The sequence below is a fragment of the Schistocerca americana genome, chromosome 1 (genome assembly GCF_021461395.2).
Source record: "Schistocerca americana isolate TAMUIC-IGC-003095 chromosome 1, iqSchAmer2.1, whole genome shotgun sequence".
NCBI lineage: Eukaryota > Metazoa > Arthropoda > Insecta > Orthoptera > Acrididae > Schistocerca > Schistocerca americana.
In genome coordinates, this window is record NC_060119.1 from 238,420,509 (window position 1) to 238,442,722 (window position 22,214).

Sequence of the window (22,214 nt, forward strand, 5' to 3'; positions counted from 1 at the left end):
TGGGAAGTGGCGGTGCGGTCCCCTACGGCACTGCATAGGATCCTACGGTCTTGGCGTGCATCCGTGCGTCGCTGCGGTCCGGTCCCAGGTCGACGGGCACGTGCACCATCCGCCGACCACTGGCGACAACATCGATGTACTGTGGAGACCTCACGCCCCACGTGTTGAGCAATTCGGCGGTACGTCCACACGGCCTACCGCATGGCCACTATACGCCCTCGCTCAAAGTCCGTCAACTGCACATACGGTTGACGTCCACGCTGTCGCGGCATGCTACCAGTGTTAAAGACTGCGATGGAGCTCCGTATGCCACGGCAAACTGGCTGACACTGACGGCGGCGGCGCACAATTGCTGCGCAGCTAGCGCCATTCGACGGCCAACACCGCGGTTCCTGGTGTGTCCCCTGTGCCGTGCGTGTGATAATTGCTTGTACAGCCCTCTCGCAGTGTCCGGAGCAAGTATGGTGGGTCTGACACACCGGTGTCAATGTGTTCTTTTTTCCATTTCCAGGAGTGTAGTATGATGCTGCATCCCCTCTGCCCTGGATGCATTTATTGATTCACTTGACGAGGGTGTCGTAAAACTGTTGTATCCTCTCCTGGGACTAGCTCACCTACAGCTCTTGTAACTGGCCCTTGGTACCTTGCATACTGGCGCTGGGACGGAATTGAAGCTCCAGATGATCCCACAAATGTTCCATCAGGGATGGTTCTGGCAGTGTTGCTGGCTGCTAGCCGCAGTGGCCGAGCGGTTCTAGGCGCTTCAGTCCGGAACCGCGCGACTGCTACGGTCGCAGGTTCGACTCCTGTCTCGGGCATGGATGTGTGTAATGTCCTTAGGTTAGTTAGGTTTAAGATGCTCTAAGTTCTAGGGGACTGATCACCGTAAGTCCCATAGTGCTCAGAGCCTTTTGAACCATTTCTTGTGTTACATCTGCCACAGACGGCCCCTGTCAGGCAGACTACTCTCAAGGCACCCCTGTGTACCATATAACATACACAAGCACTTGCAGGCGCAACCAAAAGGAAAACAATTCTTCAAAACAAACAGAACTTGCTAGAGACTAATGCGAACCTTTTTCTGCAGAGGTCACCTCACAGATACAGGAAAAGTTGGAGTACTCCGCCGGCCTCCACTGGCTTTGTAAGGCCAGTACAGCAGCAGTACAGCCAGTTCCTCACTGAGCTAGGACCAACTCCGACGGACCTCACCAACACTCTTGTTGAATGGTCATCTACAAGTTATTTCTTTTTTTTGTGTGTGTATTAGTGATTGTTCGAGAAGTGTAGTTTAGATTCAATAAACGACATTATACTGAGTGTTCTACAATACAGAGTATTCAACATCTTGGTGGCCACAATTTTGCCACAACATCATGGACACAGTCCATGGACATATGTGTCATACCTGGACGAGCATTCTTCAGTTGGAAAATGACGCTATAATACTGTCTAGAAGTAACACATAAAGATGCAGGATAAACCTGACGTACCAATGTGCTGTTAGTGTTCCCTCAACCACTACCAGCCATGACCTGAAGTCATACCCCTGGCTTCCCACACCATGATGCCAAGCTGTGCCTCTCAAAAGCACTGAAAGAATGGGAATTCTCCCAAGGTCGAAAATGATCGTCACAATGTGATGAGATTCATTAGCAATCCATATTTCCCAGTCATGGCAAAACTACAAAGGCAGCTGTTTGTGTAGTGATGTAAACTGCAACATATTCCTGGGACAGTAATTTCATAGTATAGTCACCAATCAATTGTGCAAGATGACACAAAATGTTGGAGGGAGTCCGTTACTTATGTGTTTGGTGAACAATATGGTGATCCTCCCTTGAGTTCACTGTGCCTATATGGGAGACAGAAGAGTAACTCTGTTATACAAAATAACCTGAAATCACTAGTTTCAAACAGATACCGTTATTCATTGTGTCTCTGTTTCTTATGATAAGGGTCATAATCAAAATTTTATTGCAATAAACTTGTGTATTTAAATAAAAGACTGGTTTTGCTAGACTTTTCCTATCACCCCATTATTTATTACGTAATTCCCTCACTTTAGGAACTTAAGGCCTTATAAAAATCGAGTTATCCACCTAAATACAGAAGTGACTTCCCCACAATTAGCTTATCAGGACAGGGAACTCAGAGCCACGTAGAGGGGATTTACACAACAGCTCTATCAAAGGAACATCACTAAAACGTTGAATGAAATTTTACGTTGCCATACTGGAGCACACAATCAACTTTCAGAAATCCTTTTTCGTTCAAAACTACAGTATTTTGATCATAACATTTTTTGTACTAGTGATAGTTTACCGGTGGCGATCATTAGAACCAGCATGTCTTCCCAAAAGTACTGGATCAGACAGCCAGTTAACGCCTGTGTTGTGGTGGGCAGATGTGATTGACGAGAAACTTGATGATAAGTATTCATACAATCTCGTTCGCATGCAGTCCAGAGTCAGACCGATGTGACATGTGAATGCACCACAAACCTGGACGCTGCACCATTTGTCCAGCCAGGCAAATGGAGACCCACAATGAGTTCCATTTCAAACTCTGTCAGGTGCTGATAACACTATCTCACTCGAGTACATAGCATCTCTGTGTCCCTCATAGTCACCACTTAACATCTTGACGCTATTCACATCCCTTATATACCCTGCCAGACCTGGTGATGAATGGTGCATTCTGGCGGCCGTTCTGCCCGCAATTTTAATCATGTAGATAACCACCAATGGTGCGTTTGTGTACAAGTTACATTCATAACAGCCACGCCTTTTGGGTTCTTCACTCTTTTTGTCAGGCAGTGTATAATGCCTTGATTCTAAAGTGCGCGTCATTTATGTTGGCGGCCGAGTTTAGGTTCGTTCTGCGCATCTGACGTCACAAAACACAGTCACCCAATGAAAGGAGAACGACGTTGCCAAATCTCGACTGCAGTGCAGAGCACGGACGAGTGTTTCCAGTTTTAGAAACGTTCAGTCATAAATAAAGTAATAGAACAAAAGCAATGTCTTGATAGCAGACTTTCTTTTATAGAAAGTTTGGAAAAGATATTCTTTATACCAATTGCTTCATATTCTATTAATTAATTAAACCAAACAAGCAATAAGACTCCTAATTGAGGCGATAGCAAGGAAAGGTGTTTGTATCAATCTCACGAACCGCTTTTTCGCAATAAAGAACAGCGGTAATAGGTTATTTCCTATTGTACTTCGACGAAGCATGAGTAATTCATTGTCATACCAACAGTGTTTGTCAGTATTTTGCGTGACGTGGTACGGTCCTCATGGATATAACTGCCCAATGAGCTGCGTTAGCGTAACGGTTAATGTGTTGGGTTACAAAGCAAAAGGTTATGAGTTCAAACCTTGTATGGTGTATAATATTTTCTTTATTTAAAAACAATATCGAAGTGTCTTACTTCACGAATTTTATTCGTTTGAATGTAGTTTTTTGAAATTTCTAGCGCTTTGTCTCTTCATTCGCTGCTGCACACACGTGCTCCCTGCATTCCGCGATGTGTGCGATTTTGTCATCACTACTCTGCTCGCCAGTGCAGACACATGGTGTTCCCACTGCTTTGACACTCTTATAATTCGATTCCACAAAAACTATTTGGCTCAAAAATTTGATTTTTACACATCTCCTTGACTGATACCTTCCCCCCATAAATGACTAAATTTTGTTTCGATGTTCAACGCCGTTATTGTGCAGCATCAATTGTAGTAAACTATTGCACGAAATTCTGAAGAGTTTGCAGAGGTAAAAGTCCATAGCGTATACTTTCCGTATGGTCGATTTTAGTTGCCACAATGTTGAGAATGAAAAGTGGACAAGATACCTAAATTTCATATAAAATTTACTGTATAACAATATCTCAATTAATTTAAGTACCACATAGGTGTCGTATGTAATATTGAGAAATATTCCGTCTTTCGCGACTGTACCGGTAATAAAAGTTTTATTTACACTGGGCGCGTTTGGCTTTATTTTAAAGCACTTCAATCAATGAAAGGTATGGCACATACACAATGGTACTCATGTTCTCTTTCTTGTTTTTGTTCCACAGTCGCAGTTTTACCAATGGTATTTGTTGTGTCTAGACAAGACAGCCTAGACACAATGAGAGGAAGGCGAAAGGCACGCGCTTAAACTCACGCAGGCTGGCGTGAGGTCTGAAACAGGATACGTAATGAATGCTATAAAGAAAAGTACGTAGCTTCTGGAATACTTAACTTTAATCCATAATTGTATAACATCGCTCTTGTACAGATATAATCTCCATTTCAATATACTTGGTGATGGCGCCTTGCTAGGTCGTAGCAAATGACTTAGCTGAAGGCTATGCTAACTATCGTCTCGGCAAATGAGAGCGTGATTGTCAGTGAACCATGGCTAGCAACGTCGGCTGTACAACTGGGGCGAGTGCTAGTAAGTCTCTCTAGACCTGCCGTGTGGTGGCGCTCGGTCTGCTATCACTGCCAGTGGCGACACGCGGGTCCGACGTATACTAACGGACCGCGGCCGATTTAAAGGCTACCACCTAGCAAGTGTGGTGTCTGGCGGTGACACCACATTCCTCCCCCGCAAATCGGCGAACGGTTGTTTTATAAGGCTTCCGCCCGCCGTGGGGAGGACCCCATGTTGACGTATGCGACGAGGTGGGGAGCCTAACAACAGGCGAGACTGTGCCACACGCACCCTGCCATTCGGTCCGAGGGGAGCTAGGAAACGCCTGAAAACCTAGTCCAGGGTGCGCGTCAACATGCGGTGTATGCGCCCGTAGAGAGACAGGAGGGGCCGAAGATTCGACCTCCATCGCGTCGGGGTACCCGACGGGCGAAGACGACATCTGGTCCGGAGCGTGCAAGAGGTCCATGTCGGAGGACAGCTGGTCACGGGAAGCGATTGGCGGCGCGTGACCCAGGGAGGCGCATGGCGGCTGCAGCGAAGCGTCCACTGCGGGCGGCGCCGGCGGGAGAACAGGCGACGGCGGCGGCGGCGGGGGCGGCGGCGCGTCGCCATGGGGCAAAATGGAAGGCAGCGTCGGTAACACCTGGGGATGAGGCGAGCCAGTAGATGGGTCCCCAGGGCGCTGACCGGACGGCACCGTCGCTGAAAGCAGACGGGGAGCGGCAGAACCCGTGCGACGACAGAGGCGCAGCTGATTGAGATGCCGACGCACCTCACCAGTGGCCCCCAAAACCAGATACATAGCGCGGCCGAGGCAGCGAAGAATGCGCCCTGCGAGCCAACGCCGTGAACCTCGATAGTTGCGATAGTATACAACGCCGCCTGGAGCAAAAGCAGGCGTCTGCCGCTGCACAGGAACCTGATGCGGCGGATGCAGCAAAGACATCAAGGTTCGATGAGGACGACCATGGAGCAACTCAGACGGCGAGCGACCATCTCGGGGCTGAGAGCGATACGAAGACAAAAAGAGCAATAACGCGTCCTCCCGAGAATGCGACTCTTTCAACTTCAACATCTGTGACTTGAAAGTCCGGACCAATCGTTCAGCGGCACCGTTTGACTGAGGCGAAAACGGCGCGGATGTCAGATGTTGAATACCATTGGCCTTGCAGAATGACTGAAATTCTGTGGACATGAATTGCGGGCCATTGTCGGAAACAATCGTCTGTGGAAGACCTTCAATACAAAAGATAGCGGATAACGCTTGGATGGTGGCAGATGACGTCGTGGAAGACACCCGTACAACAAAAGGAAAATTGCTGAATGAATCTACCAGAACCAACCATCGAGCATTCCAGAATGGACCAGCAAAATCGACGTGTAAGCGTTGCCAAGGGGAAGTGGCTTTCGGCCACGCAAAGAATTTCCGCGGTGGTGCTGATTGTTGATCGGCACACGCCATGCAAGAAGAGCACATATTCGTAATCGCAGCATCGATTCCGAACCAAGTACAGTGCTGACGAGCAAGTTGTTTCGTGCGCACTATACCCCAATGTCCTTGGTGGAGACGCCGTAAGACAGAGGACTGTAACGAACGTGGGACCACAACCCTAGACTGATCATTATCAGAACGCAACAACAAAACACCACGTCGTACAAAAAGTCTCTCCTTGTGAGCAAAAAATCGGCGAACCAACGGATCCTCGATCCACGATTTCGACAAGGGCCATTGCGTAGCAACAAAACGCAAAACGGTAGCAAGGACAGGGTCAGCAGCTGTGGCTGTAGCTACACGACGAAAATCAATCGGAAACGATTCGACCACTTCATCGGTTTCCGAATCAATGAACATGCAAGCAAGTTCGGAAGAATCGAATGCTCTATCCTCAGCAACAGGCAAACGGGACAACGCATCGCGGTTTCTGTGCTTAGCAGTGGACCGATACAAGATATCGTAGTGGTACTGCGAGAGGAAAATTGACCAGCGAATAAATTTCTGCGCTGTACGTGGAGGTACAGGCTTGTTCGGATGAAAAAGCGATGTCAAGGGTTTGTGGTCTGTGATGATGGTAAAGTGACAACCATACAAGAAATCATGAAACTTTGTAACACCAAATACGAGAGCCATAGCTTCTTTCTCGATCTGTGAATAATTTCTTTGCGCTGACGAGAGCAATTTGGACGCAAAGGCAATAGGGCGATCGTGCGACCATCTTTGTGCGCAAGCACAGCACCGATCCCGAAATCCGATGCATCTACCATCAACAAAAGGGGTTTCTGGGGATCGAATGGCGTAAGGCAAGTATTAGAAAGCAACGCCGATTTCAACTGGCGAAAGGCGCGTTCGCATTCCGTCGACCAGACGAACGGAACACCTTTACGGCGTAAGCGATGAAGCGGAGCTGAAATGGAAGAGGCATGTGGGATATGGTTATGATAATAGCTGATTTTTCCCAGCACACTCTGTAGCTGCTTCAAATTCTGCGGCGAAGGCAAGTCTTGTATGGCACGGTTGTGCTCTGGACTTGGATGTATGCCTTGGGCATTGATTACATGCCCCAAATATGGTAAGTCACGAGCAAAAATCACACATTTGTCCTTCCGCAAGCGAAGACCATTTTGTCGCAAGACCTGAAATAATGTTCTGAGATTGGCTAAATGTTCTTCTTCCGTCTTTCCGGAGATCACAATATCGTCCAGATAGTTTGCTGCAGTAGGGACCGAGGCACAAACAGTTTGCAGATATTGCTGAAACAATGCAGGGGCAGATGCGCACCCGAATGACAGTCATTTGAATCGATACAAACCAAGATGCGTGTTAACCACCAAGACGCGCTGGGATTCTTCGTCCACTGGTATTTGCAAGTACGCATCTGCTAGGTCCAACTTCGAAAAATATTTACTCGGGCACAGTTTGTCAAAAAGATCTTCCGGGCGGGGTAAAGGAAAAGTTGCAATCACAAGTTGTGGATTCACTGTTGCCTTGAAGTCCACACAAAGTCTCAGTTTTCCGGAAAGTTTTGGCAAAATTACTAATGGTGAGGCCCAGAGAGAAGCCTGCACACGTTCAATCACACCTTGTGATTGCAAATCGTGTAATGTTCTTACGACCTCATCACGCAATGCGTGGGGAACATTGCGCGCTCGGAAAAATTTCAGTTGCGCGTTTACGTTTAGTTCCAAATGTGCTTCATAGTTCTTAGCGCAACCAAGGCCCGGTGCAAAAATGTCTGCAAATTCTTCACGCAGACGAGAAATACTGTCTGAAGGCACACTCTCGTTCACTGATAGGACCTGATTTACTATAGACAAGTTAAACAACTGAAATAAATCTAAACCAAACAAGTTCACAGCAGAAGAAGAACGAAGGACATAAAATGACACAAGTTTTGTTTGTCACTTGTATGTTGCAAGAAGGCTGCCCTGTCCTAACACAGGGATCTTGTGACCGGAATATGTAGTTAGCGTAACATTTGCGGCACGCAACGGGGGTGTGCCCAGTTGTTTGTACGTGTCTTTATTGAGCAATGAAACTGCAGCTCCGGTATCGAGCTGGAATGGTATCACGTCGCCATGAATGTCCAAATCTACAAAAAGTTGATTGTCCTGCTGACGACAAGAGCGACTGTCTCGTGCAATTTGAACAGACACTGGAACAGAATCACTTGCTAATTGACGTGATTTCCGGCGACGTCGACGCACACTTTTTGTGGGACGAACACCATAACTGTTAGAGAGAGTGGCACTGGGCGGAGTGGAATTAACTACATGAATGTCCATGAGCGAAGGTTCACGAGCCTGAGTATTCTTGGTTCGATTCCGGCGCGAAGCAAATGGCCTGGAATGGTTGTGTGTGTCCGTTCTGAGCTTTTTCTGGCAAACACTCTGAACATGTCCTTTTTTATTACAGAAAAAGCAAATAGCCTGGCGTGACAGGCAATTCTCACGCGAATGTCTAGTAGCACACCACGGGCATGATTTCACTGCATTTGCGTACTTGCGCGGCACACGTGGCTGCTCGGACGTGCGCGAGGGCTGTTTACCATTCCGTGCAGCTCGCCCGGGGGGTCGGTTAATGTGACACACAGCTGGCGAAGTTTCAAATGAGTCCTGAGCAAAGTCAAGTGTGTCTTGCCTATCCAATATGTCTATCACCTGTTGAAGGGAGGGATTGACTAGTTTCAAAATTTGCTCCCGTATACGAACATCAGAAACGTTCTGTGCAATTGAATCACGTACCATAGTATCTGAATAAGGGAGTCCACATTCACACTCAAAAGCACAATCCTTAGTAAGGCCTTGCAAAGTTGCAACCCACTTCCGATTAGTTTGACCGGCCGTACGTTTTGTACGAAAGAACGTATACCGTTTTGCAACTACATTGTCTGATTCCTTGAAATATGCATCCAATGCACACAAAATTTCTTCGTAGGACAGAGTTGCTACGTCGCGGCGGGGAAATAATTTCACTATCACACAGTACGTCTGCACCCCTACACACACCAATAAGTGAGGCTGCCGCTCGTTACCTTGAATTCTGTAGGCGGCGAGATGGAATCCAAATTGGCGTGACCACTCCGTCCAGCTTTCCATTGCCGCATCGAACGGACGAAAAGGTGGTGCAACTGCGTGTTGTGGCTGCGGTAGCGGTGGCGGCCGCATCATTTTGCATTGCACGTTGACCCTGGACGAGCTGTCCAAGGGCATGCAATAAGGCCTGCGTCTGTTGATTCTGCAAGCGATAAAATACGGACAGTACATCTGGAGATTGTGGGGAAGCCATGACACAAGTAAATTAGAGCAATACGACCGTTTGTATCCGAGTTGCCAAAAATGTTGTGTCTAGACAAGACAGCTTAGACACAATGAGAGGAAGCCAAAAGGCACGCGCTTAAACTCACGCAGGCTGGCGTGAGGTCTGAAACAGGATACGTAATGAATGCTATAAAGAAAAGTACGTAGCTTCTGGAATGCTTAACTTTAATCCATAATTGTATAACATCGCTCTTGTACAGATATAATCTCCATTTCAATATACTTGGTGATGGCGCCTTGCTAGGTCGTAGCAAATGACTTAGCTGAAGGCTATGCTAACTATCGTCTCGGCAAATGAGAGCGTGATTGTCAGTGAACCATGGCTAGCAACGTCGGCTGTACAACTGGGGCGAGTGCTAGTAAGTCTCTCTAGACCTGCCGTGTGGTGGCGCTCGGTCTGCTATCACTGCCAGTGGCGACACGCGGGTCCGACGTATACTAACGGACCGCGGCCGATTTAAAGGCTACCACCTAGCAAGTGTGGTGTCTGGCGGTGACACCACAGTATTGAAATATATTCCTCTTCTGCAACTGTAATAAGCGACTTATTTAGACCAGACGCATTTCTCTCTTTTGAAGCCCGCATCTCGTGGTCGTGCGGTAGCGTTCTCGCTTCCCACGCCCGGGTTCCCGGGTTCGATTCCCGGCGGGGTCAGAGATTTTCTCTGCCTCGTGATGGCTGGGTGTTGTGTGCTGTCCTTAGGTTAGTTAGGTTTCAGTAGTTCTAAGTTCTAGAGGACTTATGACCACAGCAGTTGAGTCCCATAGTGCTCAGAGCCCCTCTCTCTTTTGAAGCATCTTCAGTGGACAGTATTTTGTCTCCTCCATTACCAAGTCATCTTTCGTAGTTTTGTGCTGCGGTAACACAATATTCAACGTTTGTGTCGACTGATGAGTGTTTTAGCAAATAAATGCTGTTTGTGTGTACCACACACAAAAATTATAGCTGACATAGCTCAGTGCACTTCACTGATAGACGGTATATTCAAGTCCTAAGTCCACAGTTTTGTTTAATGTATTTTGTCTACTTCCTTTTGATTGATTGAAGTACTTTAAAATAAATCCAAATGTGCCCGGTGTAAATAAAACTTTTGTTACAGTCACGGAAGATGGAATATTTCTCAAATTAAGTACCACACCTATGTGGTACTTAAATTAAATGAGATATTGTTACACAGTAAATTTTATATGAAATTTAGGTATCTTGTCCACATTTCATTCTCAACATTTGGCAACTACAATCGACCATATGGAAAGTATACTCTACGGACTTTTGCCTCTTCAAACTCTTCAAAATTTCGTGCAATGGTTTACTATATTTAAAGCTGCAGAATAACTGCGTTGAACGTCGAATCAAAATTAAGTCATTTATGGCGCGAAGTTATCAGTCAAGAAGATGTGTAAAAATCAAATGTTTGGGCCAAATAGTTTTTGTGGAAGCGAATGATAAGAGTGACAAAGCAGTCAGAACACCATGTGTCTGCACAGGCGAGCAGTGCAGTGGCAAACTCGCGCACAGCGCGGAATGCAGGGAGCACGTCTTTGTAGCAGCGAAAGGGTTAATGCGGCCGTGGTGGCTTTACTTCATGAACTGTGCGCTTCCCCCTAAACGTAAGCTTGCGAACTGTGCTATACTATGGCGTTGCTTCTCTTGACGCGTGCGTCGTGTGCAACTGGCAACGCAGCAATCTCCTGCGTCTGGGTGGGCATGCGCGAGCCGCCAAGATAAAAGAATTGAACTATAGTACAGACTGATTATAAGCTCACCAGACAAACTTTTAGCCACCCACCTAAAAGAGTAAATCGCTTTGAAGCTCTGTAAATCGTGTAGAGCTTGTTCCAGGAAGACCCTGATGACGTAAATCGTGGCAGTAAAGTGGTATGTATGAGTCACTCGGTAGTACGGAATTTGCACAGTAAGCTGGGTGGATGGAGCGGTGTAGCAGAATGACAGAAAGGAATAATCATGCATCGACGTGGCCGTGAACGCACCGTCAATGAAATTGCCCATATGTAGGCGTGTCAGTACAGACTGTCCAACAGACCTAGAGAAAAATGTGTATCCATATGTAGCCGTCTCAACACAGACTGTCCAACAGATCTAGAGAAAAATGTGTATCACTCGCAGCCATGTTACAGGATATAAAAAAAAGGTGGTCAAAGAAAAATCCTAATCTTCAGAGACGATTGTAACACTTTATTGATAACAATCGATTCAAACCCGACAAGAATTGCTGTTGTCAATTAAGTAGATTCCATTTCAATTAGTTTCCGAGGGAACTCTGCAAATGGAGCTGTTTAAAAGAGACATCTGCGGTTCTTCACGAAAGACACATGCTCACAGCAGTACATAAAGCAGCACGTCTTCAACGCGCCAGTGTGGGAGCCGAGGGACTGTCCACAGAGCGCGTCCGTAGCTAAACTCTTCCTGTATATAGTTAGAACTGTACTTTGTGAACATGTTTGTTCAATTGGATATAGGAATTGAGCAAAGGACAAGAATACGTCACAAACAAGGGTCGTCGTCTCTGCTCTGGTTACCCACTGATGGCAAATTGTTTCTCCGTCTAGGAGTATTTCGCTACCCCTAGGGCACATTCCGTCTTGTGGGTTTCAGCAAGTTAAGGAAGCAAATAAACTTGTTATACGAGGGTTGTCCAGAAAGTAAGTTCCGATCGGTCGCGAAATGGAAACCACAATGAAAACCAGAAACGTTTTATTTGCAACAGTTAGGTACACCTTCCACCTACATAGTCGCCGTTCCAACTTCTAGTTTTGTCGTAGTGATGTATCAACTTTCCAATATCCTCGTCATAGAAAGCAGACGCCTGTGCTTTCAGCCAGTTATCTGCAGTGGTCTGCAGCGCGTTGTCTGTGGAAAAATTTTGTCTTCATAGCCAGCGATTCTTGTGAGCAGAGATGAGACTCAGGGGGAGCCAATTACGAACTGCATTGTGGGGGATCAAACACTTCTCATCGGAAACGCTGCAGGAGCGTCTACATTGCCCTTGCAGTGTGCGGCCGAGAATTGGCATGAAGAAGGAACTGCTCGACAGTTGTGTTATGTGGGCTGCATGACACAGGCGAAATCTCTAACCAGGCCCTCATACTTGGCGGAAGACGCTACTCCCTACGCATCTTTATGTGCTCACTGTTGACTCAAAACCGAAAAGAGTGACGCGACACGATCGACGGGCATACTAGAGACAGTGCCCAACACATCTGTGCAAAGCTTTACCGGATTTTCTCAATCGTTTCCGATTTCGCGGCCGATCGGAACTTACTTTCTGGACAACCCTCGTATCACGAGGGGTCACCCGTTAGATGTCACCTGCAGGATTTAACGCCTTGTCGAGTGATGGGGTAAGTGTTTGAGTTTACAAGGGGAATATGTTGAAAAGTAGAATAAATTTCAGACTAGTATTCGCGGGTGCGATGTCTCTATCGCAGTTTTCGATTTATTTGGTAACTCACCATCGTAAACGCACTATACACGTAGAGCAGCGCTGCTGCAAGCCGCTTGTGCCTTTTTTACTCAGCAGAGATGGGCATGTTTCACATTACAGTAGAAGATGCTACGAAACTGAGAACGTTGCCGAATGCAGCCTATACAAAAATACTTTTTATTTCCTTTCTGTGTCGTATTGAGAGGTGGCAAGAGCCCCCTCTCATATTTCTATCTTACTCTGAGTAATTCGATTTTCCTCTCTAGTTGCATGCGGTGAAAAGTTGCTATTCCTTCACACGCGGACTTCCCACGCAGCATCTCTGGTCACCTGGGTGGTCCGGTGACCGGCGGGTTCTGCTGATCCTGAAAGGGTTAAGCCGACGGGTGTGAGGGAGTCGAGTGGGTGCTTTCCAGACACCGACATTGTCATAAGAGAGGGGGCGACACGCCCACAGGGGCCTGACGGAGCGGCTGGGCTAGATATGCTGTTACTTCGCAGAAACTTAGTGAAAACACTTTCTGGCGGGCTACTAGCCGTGGGAATGACTTGTGTTCCCAGGCAGTCTTGGTGGGAAAATTTCCGCGTTTTCTGCAAAATCGTAACTGTGCTTGGCTTGCTCACGGGATAGCTCTGTGACGTAGCAAAATCGGCGCGGAAATCTGCGCCAAGTATCTCCATTGGTGGAATAGTAGTGTGTCGGGAATAGAGTGGAATTTTCCGCCGGTTTTCGAGTTGCTGATTGGACCGTTTAACCACGGCCACTGTCGTGGGGGCGGGAATGTTCTGTGTTCGGCTTGTCCGGGTGCTCTTGAGGAGTCGGCTCTCGCCTTTCGGTTGGGGTAGGTTACAAGACTGAGTTCTCACTGCTTACAGTTGGCAATTGAGCGTTCTTCGTACAAGCGGCCTATGTCGTCCGTCTTGAGCAGTTTTGGCTAAAGTTGACTGTATCGGAGTTACTGTGTGACTTCGCTTGTTAAAATCAATCACTGTACCGTCAGTTATTGTGTGGCGAGCCTTCTTCGCCTCCCTCAGAGGCGCATTTGTATTGCTAGGAAGTCTTTAGTCTGGAACATCCAGACCAGGATAATTTTTTTCGGGCTATACTCGCGACATTATCATCACCACGACGGGACGTCAAAGCAACCAGCCATCGCTTCTGGTACGCCAGATCGTGTCCTTGCAGTTAAGAAGACAGCTTGGTAATGTATGTCCTCAGCACCTGCAGATTAGGGAATTTGCTCTGTGATAATCAGAGCTCAGCAGAGTGTGGCTGTTCCCGTCTTTTCTTACGTGGCTCTGTATTGGATGTTCATTGTCTGAGTTCTCACTACTGTAGCAGCAATTAATGTTGGGTTGGCTGGGTGTTTCTCTTCAGATTTGAGTTGCAAGGAATTGACTCCACATACCACTTGGTCATAAACGTCACAAGCTAGTTTATGGACAACTTCACCTTCACAGCATTTATTTGAGTATCCAATTTGATGTATTGTAAATGTTTCATGTGTTTTGTTTATTATTTTGAGTTTAGTCATAATAAATCAAATTGTTATTTTGGACAGAACTTCCATGCTGTGGATCGGTAAAGCAACCCTTTCATTTTTCGCTACGTGAATGAAACTTTCCTTTATCAAATTAATTTCTATCAAATTAAATTATTGCATGTGCCAAACGCTTTTCTACTCCACTTGCAGGGTTGATTACAGTCAGTTCGCGTTTCTTCTTAATCCATGGGCAACAGCAAAAGTCGAGTTAGAAAAGGGGGGTGGGGGCTTAGAGCATCAGTTCCATATGAAAATTCTAGAAGAATTTAGTGTTAAATACACTGCTAGCCCCGGCACACCACAGTATTAACGCAAGAATATCGAATTTAAATACTCTACTGGTTGCTGTGAGCCAACAGCCTTGCCGCAGTGGTAACACCGGTTCACGTCAGATCACCGAAGTTAAGCGATGATAACACATGGATGGGTGACCATCCGGTCTGCCGAGTGCTGTTGGCAAGCGGGGTTCACTCAGCCCTTGTGAGGCAAACTGAGGAGCTACTTTATTGTGAAGCAGCGGCTCCGGTCTCGGAAACTGATATATGGCCGGGAGAGCGGTGTGCTGACCTCATGCCCCTCCATATCCACATCCAGTGACACCTGTCGGCTGAGGATGACACGGCGGCCGGCCGGTACCATTGGGCCTTTCGAGGCCTGCTCGGAAGGAGTTTAGTTTACTGGTTGCTGTGAAATCAGATTTAATATATATCAGCTAATATTGTTGTTTTACATACCGGCTAGTAGGATTATTGGATATGGCACATCTCAAGACAACTATCTAAATGTAGAGCAACGCCACAATTTTTACACAGCGCATAACACACTTTTTTTGTGACACATTATCTTCTGATTTGCGGGTACTTGCTGGTAATGGCAACAGGGGGCGGGACTGGAGATATCCAATGGCGAGCGTTGTTGAACTGCTTAGCCGACAAGAAACTCAGAACAGTGGTGCAATGCTAGTGTTCTTGATACAAAACAATCTTGACACGTTCTACATCACAACGGTTACCGTGAGATTGACCAATGGAGCACCTAGCTAACTAACAGAGCAATGGTAACGATAAATAAAGCAAACATTGTATTATATCTACAACAACAGTTGCCAAATTTCACATTTCGTCGGAAAAGAACCCAAGGCATTTCACGGAGTGAGAAAGAAGTGTGAGATGAAATATTAGCGTTTCTACAAGATGAGTCAGTGGAATGCGTGCCCGCATCTCGTGGTCGTGCGGTAGCGTTCTCGCTTCCAACGTCCGGGTTCCCGGGTTCGATTCCCGGCGGGGTCAGGGATTTTCTCTGCCTCGTGATGGCTGGGTGTTGTGTGATGTCCTTAGGTTAGTTAGGTTTAAGTAGTTCTAAGTTCTAGGGGACTGATGACCATAGATGTTAAGTCCCATAGTACTCAGAGCCATTTGAACCATTTTTTTTGGAATGTGTCGCGGAGGCGTCGAGCCATGTAGTTCATCATCTATGTCGGACAGGGAGCTAAAAATCCCACTTCCAGTGAAACATAGTAAAGGAAAATCATTGTCCAAGTCGCAGGTACCAAACTTAAAGACGTACATGGAAGATCGTCCATAGCATAGTAAAAAAAAGAAATGTTAACAGATTACGAATAATTCCACACCAATATGACCGTGTACTGCATAAGAAAAACTACGGATATGCAAGGAAGGACAAGGAGCACTTGTTACAAAAACTGGTGATTCCGCATTTCAGGGATGCTCGATACAGTTTACAGGATGTGCTTGGGTAGTGTCCTACTACGTTATGCACATCAAACCGCGGGCCCCGTAGATTACAGTGATTTCAATGGAAGCAGTGGATGATTGCGTAACTTCAAACAGTGCTACAGACTGGCAGACGTAAGGTAACGAAATATTAAAAAAAGCGTCTATTTGAAGACGTACAGCAAACTGCAAAATCGGCCAGAAAATTTGTAGATGAGGTAAAGAGACGTATCCCATCGTTATGTAAGGACTTGGATTTAAAGTCCGGCCCATCGAGATTTGAAGAACAAATACATCTCAAAGGAACACTGAAAATTAAGGTGCTTAGAGACTTGTATTAAAATCAACTAACATCAATGACTTAACGCATTTGTATACAATTATGCGCACTGTTAATTTGGATGATAAGTTGTCTGGGAAGTTATTTATTGTGCTGTGAAAAGTTGGAGGTGCTCCGCCCCCTACGACTCTTTCTCCTGTGCGTGATTTTGCAAGAGCAGGAGCGATTATTTACATCACAGCAAGAAATAGAGGAAAATCGGGCGTGTGAAAACAACTACAGTATGAGTACGGCTTTTGGCCAATAGCTGGTCGAAGTAACTTGATTTTCCTCGATTCCTGGTCTGCGTATAAAACTCATAGTCCTTTAGAGCAAACTACCCCTCCTGAAAAGTGTATGACGTTTCATTTCATAACACCTGGAACCATTGGACAAATTCAACCTCTGGATGTTTATTTAACTTTCCCGTGCTTATAAACCATATTATCGCACTGAAGCTACGCCCTAAAGGATAGCCAATTTCATAAGCTCCGCGACAGACTGTTTCGCATTCGATTGTATGTCATCACATTCCGTCAGTCCTCATCACCCGTTACACACTGATCAGCCAGAATATTATGACCACCTACCACTATCGATATAAACCCGTCCAGGCGATAGCAACCTCTCCTATCGAGGAATGACTGCTAGTCAGACACACGCGAACATCAAGATTGCGTAAAGTTCTTGGTCATAAGCAAAGTGCGAAAGTTTTGTTTTTCTGTGTACAGAATAAAATACATGCCGTCCAACGAACTTGCAGATGACATGATGTACGCTGAGAAAAAACTGCACCAGAACAAAGCACAGAAAATATGCCGCAAACAGCGAGAATAATTCTTTTAAAAAATGCCGCAACATACAATAAATTTGATGTAAAGAACCCACTGACGATGGTGGCATTTGTCGCCGAAACTAGTTTGGGAAAATAAATAAGAAAACAAATAACAAAGTGTTTTGCATCAAGGCGGACTCAGTATCTGATATTGTTGTTTTACACGCACAGTGCGTGTAGTACCAGTGTGCGTGATGTCTATCTGTAGAATGGGGAAGGTGGGCAATCTGTCTAAGTTTGACCGAGCGCCGACTGTGATGACCTGGAGGCTCGGCTCGAGCATTTCGGAAACTGCACGACTTATCTGGTGGTCGAGGAGTGCTGCGGTGTCTTAAACACACGGCGAAACCAAGATGAAACCACGTCCAGACGTCGTGGGGTTGGGCGGATATCCGTCATTACAGATGTCGGATGCCGTAGGCTGGGCAGACTGATAACACGCGGCAGGCGGCGAACTGTGGCAGAACTAACATCAGGCTTTAACGTTGGGCAGAGTAAAAGTACGTCTGAACACACACTCCTAACGATGGGCCTCCGCAGCCGACGACCCTTGCTTGTGCCAATGTTAACACCACGACATCGGCATCTACGACTGAAATGGACACGTGACCACCAGCACTGGACGTTGGTGCAGTACCAGAGCGTTGCATGTCTGATGAATCACCATATCTTCTTCATCATGGCGATGGGAGGGCGAGAATCCGTCGTCTTCCAGGGGAAGAGCTCCTTGACACCTGTACTGCGGGAAGCAGACAAGCTGACGGCGGCTCCGTTATGCTCTGGGAAACATTCATGTGGGCATCTGTGGATCCAACGGAGCTCGTGCGCCACACCATGACGGCCAGGGAGTATTGTACACTGGTTGCAGACTACATACAATCCCTCATGATGATAGTGTTTCCCGACGGCAGTGGAATTTTTCAACAAGATGTCACACGGTCATGAGTATGAAGGAGTAATTCTAGGAACACAGTGGCGAGTTCCAATTGATGTTCTGGCCCCCAAATCGCCAGATCTGAACCTGATCGAACACATCCGGGATGTGACTGAACGTGGCGTCAGTTACTGGAATTGGGTGACTTACGTGTGTGTGGAAGTGGTGCCAACTCCCTCTAGCGACCTACTAAGGCCTCATTACTTCCATGCCACAGCGTGTTGCCATGTTATGGGTGCCAAAAATGGACATAGGGATGTTGGGTAGGTGGTCATAATGTTCTGGTTGACCAGTATAAATGCATTAATTAAGAGAGGATGCCTAGTTGAATGTTCTTGACTGTTTGTAACTTCCAAGGAGTTTGCCTTCGATCTTGAGGGTGTGTAATGCCACAACGAAGCATAGCCAAGGCGCAGCAGTTGAATAAGTGAATGCTCATGCCATCTGTTGGATAGTTGCGCAAACAAAAGCACAGGTACTTCCGCCTGGCAGCAGTCAAATGAAATAGCGCTACGAGTAAGACAGTATCTGAGTAGTGTTGCGCTCGGATGACGAATTAAAGAAGCATTAAACTATGATAATATTATTACGTATAGTAAAAATATTAATTTAATATCGTGGACGATACAGGTTGGCGCGTGAATTTGGCAGTAGAGAGAGATGTTTTCTGGAACTGTTCAGATGCAGAACAGAGATTACGCGGCGCGAAAGTGACGGTTTTAGTACGGTACGGTAACGTTACTTGCAGACAGTTAAAAGTGAGCTTACAACAAACACGAACTGGATTTATGGTGTGTCAGCAAGTCAAATTGACAATAAGGCTTGCAGGATGCATTTCGACGGAGACGGCTTGTGAGCGATATACACTCCTGGAAATTGAAATAAGAACACCGTGAATTCATTGTCCCAGGAAGGGGAAACTTTATTAACACATTCCTGGGGTCAGATACATCACATGATCACACTGACAAAACCACAGGCACATAGACACAGGCAACAGAGCATGCACAATGTCGGCACTAGTACAGTGTATATCCACCTTTCGCAGCAATGCAGGCTGCTATTCTCCCATGGAGACGATCGTAGAGATGCTGGATGTAGTCCTGTGGAACGGCTTGCCATGCCATTTCCACCTGGCGCCTCAGTTGGACCAGCGTTCGTGCTGGACGTGCAGACCGCTTGAGACGACGCTTCATCCAGTCCCAAACATGCTTAATGGGGGACAGATCCGGAGATCTTGCTGGCCAGGGTAGTTGACTTACACCTTCTAGAGCACGTTGGGTGGCACGGGATACATGCGGACGTGCATTGTCCTGTTGGAACAGCAAGTTCCCTTGCCGGTCTAGGAATGGTAGAACGATGGGTTCGATGACGGTTTCGATGTACCGTGCACTATTCAGTGTCCCCTCGACGATCACCAGTGGTGTACGGCCAGTGTAGGAGATCGCTCCCCACACCATGATGCCGGGTGTTGGCCCTGTGTGCCTCGGTCGTATGCAGTCCTGATTGTGGCGCTCACCTGCACGGCGCCAAACACGCATACGACCATCATTGGCACCAAGGCAGAAGCGACTCTCATCGCTGAAGACGACACTTCTCCATTCGTCCCTCCATTCACGCCTGTCGCGACACCACTGGAGGCGGGCTGCACGATGTTGGGGCGTGAGCGGAAGACGGCCTAACGGTGTGCGGGACCGTAGCCCAGCTTCATGGAGACGGTTGCGAATGGTCCTCGCCGATACCCCAGGAGCAACAGTGTCCCTAATTTGCTGGGAAGTGGCGGTGCGGTCCCCTACGGCACTGCGTAGGATCCTACGGTCTTGGCATGCATCCGTGCGTCGCTGCGGTCCGGTCCCAGGTCGACGGGCACGTGCACCTTCCGCCGACCACTGGCGACAACATCGATGTACTGTGGAGACCTCACGCCCCACGTGTTGAGCAATTCGGCGGTACGTCCACGCGGTCTCCCGCATGCCCAATATACGCCCTCGCTCAAAGTCCGTCAACTGCACATACGGTTGACGTCCACGCTGTCGCGGCATGCTACCAGTGTTAAAGACTGCGATGGAGCTCCGTATGCCACGGCAAACTGGCTGACACTGACGGCGGCGGTGCACAAATGCTGCGCAGCTAGCGCCATTCGACGGCCAACACCGCTGTTTCTGGTGTGTCCGCTGTGCCGTGCGTGTGATAATTGCTTGTACAGCCCTCTCGCAGTGTCCGGAGCAAGTATGGTGGGTCTGACACACCGGTGTCAATGTGTTCTTTTTTCCATTTCCAGGAGTGTAGTTGCTGTTTCCGCTCAAAAAGCACATGGCACGCCTTGTGGAAGTCTGCGTAATTTACGACGGACTGCAGCGACCAGCAGCAAGGTATGAAGTGACCAGTGTCTGCAGCTGATGTTGCAATGTGATCTTACTACATTATGAGATCCATTGATAAGCTCACGCCAGCACAAGCAACGAACTAATAGTTATCGTACGACACTGTCTTTATGAACAGTGCATTTTATACTGGCGCCATAACAAGTACATTTATCCGTAGCGAACCAGTTTATGTATTTATCGAGTCAAGTTCTCTACAGTGTAATGTCTGAGTTAAATAATAAGTTTGTGATTCAAAGTGCATTCCATGAGTGTCATCAATTATTTACGGAAAATAGTTCATTATTATCCCAAATCCGTCACTGTGTGTGCAGCAATACCAGTAAAAAGGCTATATTACGTGAGTATCGGCGTATTAATGCAACAAGAGGATATAATCGGAGTTAACGCCGAAAATTTCCAACAAACGCCGGATTATACACTGACAGAAGAGCCAGGTACTGTGCCACATTAATTACAGTTCAACTCGATGTGGTGGCTTTTCAGTACATTATCAACATAAAAACTCATTCAGTTTCATTAGAACAAAATGATTCTAAAGTAATATTTTTAACATCTCTAGTAACCATCAGTTCTATAGTGTTCATTGATTATTCAATTAAAGAATTTATTGCCACCACAGTACTAATTGTACCTTCAGTACAATGCAAATTCAGTAACATTAAAATCGTTACTGACAGTTGGGGTAGATCAATCTAACTTACAGCAAGTTCAAGTGTTTATCATATGTGTGTGTATATTGTGTTACGTAAATGTTGTTCGCCTGCTAGGCGTGATTAACGTACACCAGTTAGTGCATTCTGTTCAGTCACTTCAAAGAGGTTATTTTTGTTAATGAAAATCAGAATTCATTTAAAATTGTATTTCTTGTACGCCATCGCCAATATTTATTCAGTAATTCCGTGTAGTAATCTGAACTACGTAGCAAAGCTATTCAAGCTTATTTCACGCGATAGCCGCTTTCCAGACGTCCGATGCTGCATGGTCTAAAAATATTAGAGTACATTCGGATAGTGGCATCGCAGGTGCGAACCATTGTGATCACTGTGGGGTGCCATTTTTCTATCGGTGTTCATGGTACAAGTTAATGATTTGTTTTGAACATTTCTCGAACGTCGACGATGTCCATTTTTTGAAGTGTAGTACTTACATCGCATAGAAGGTTGATTTCTGCCCCTCCCAAACACTCATTTTCTGTCGACCTCCCGATGCACAGGATGTGTCATTAGCAGCTAATATTTTTCCTGTCATAATTGTTAATATAACACTGTCAAGTGAGCCTTGCTAAAGAGTTAACTTGCGATCTCGTGCTCAAGGCATCGTTTGTCAGTGACGAGTCTGCCGGGAACGAGGAGGTGAACGCACGGTCGACTGGAGAGCGTCTGGTAGCAGCCAGCCTGTGCACTGAAGCCACGTAGCTGCGACCGCAGATCTGCAATGGCAGGGCCGAGATTCGGGCATTGACTGCAGGATGTTTGCCTGCCACTTCTCGCTCCCGTGTACGGAGTGCGCGACTGGATGCCATGTTGTGCAGTAATGAGTTACGACTTCAGGCTGTCTGCCTGTCATTTTCTCACTGCCGCGTACTGAATACGACTCTCGGACAGACGCAGCGGAGATACAGGCAGCGGGTACAGGCTATCTGCCTGCCATCCTCTCGCTGCCGTGTATGGAGTGCTGCGTCTATGTAAGTGCTAAGCTTGTGACGTCCAAGTAAGTGTGCAGGCGGAACGGAGGGGATCATATTAGTATGGTGCTGAGGTGTGGCTGCAAGAG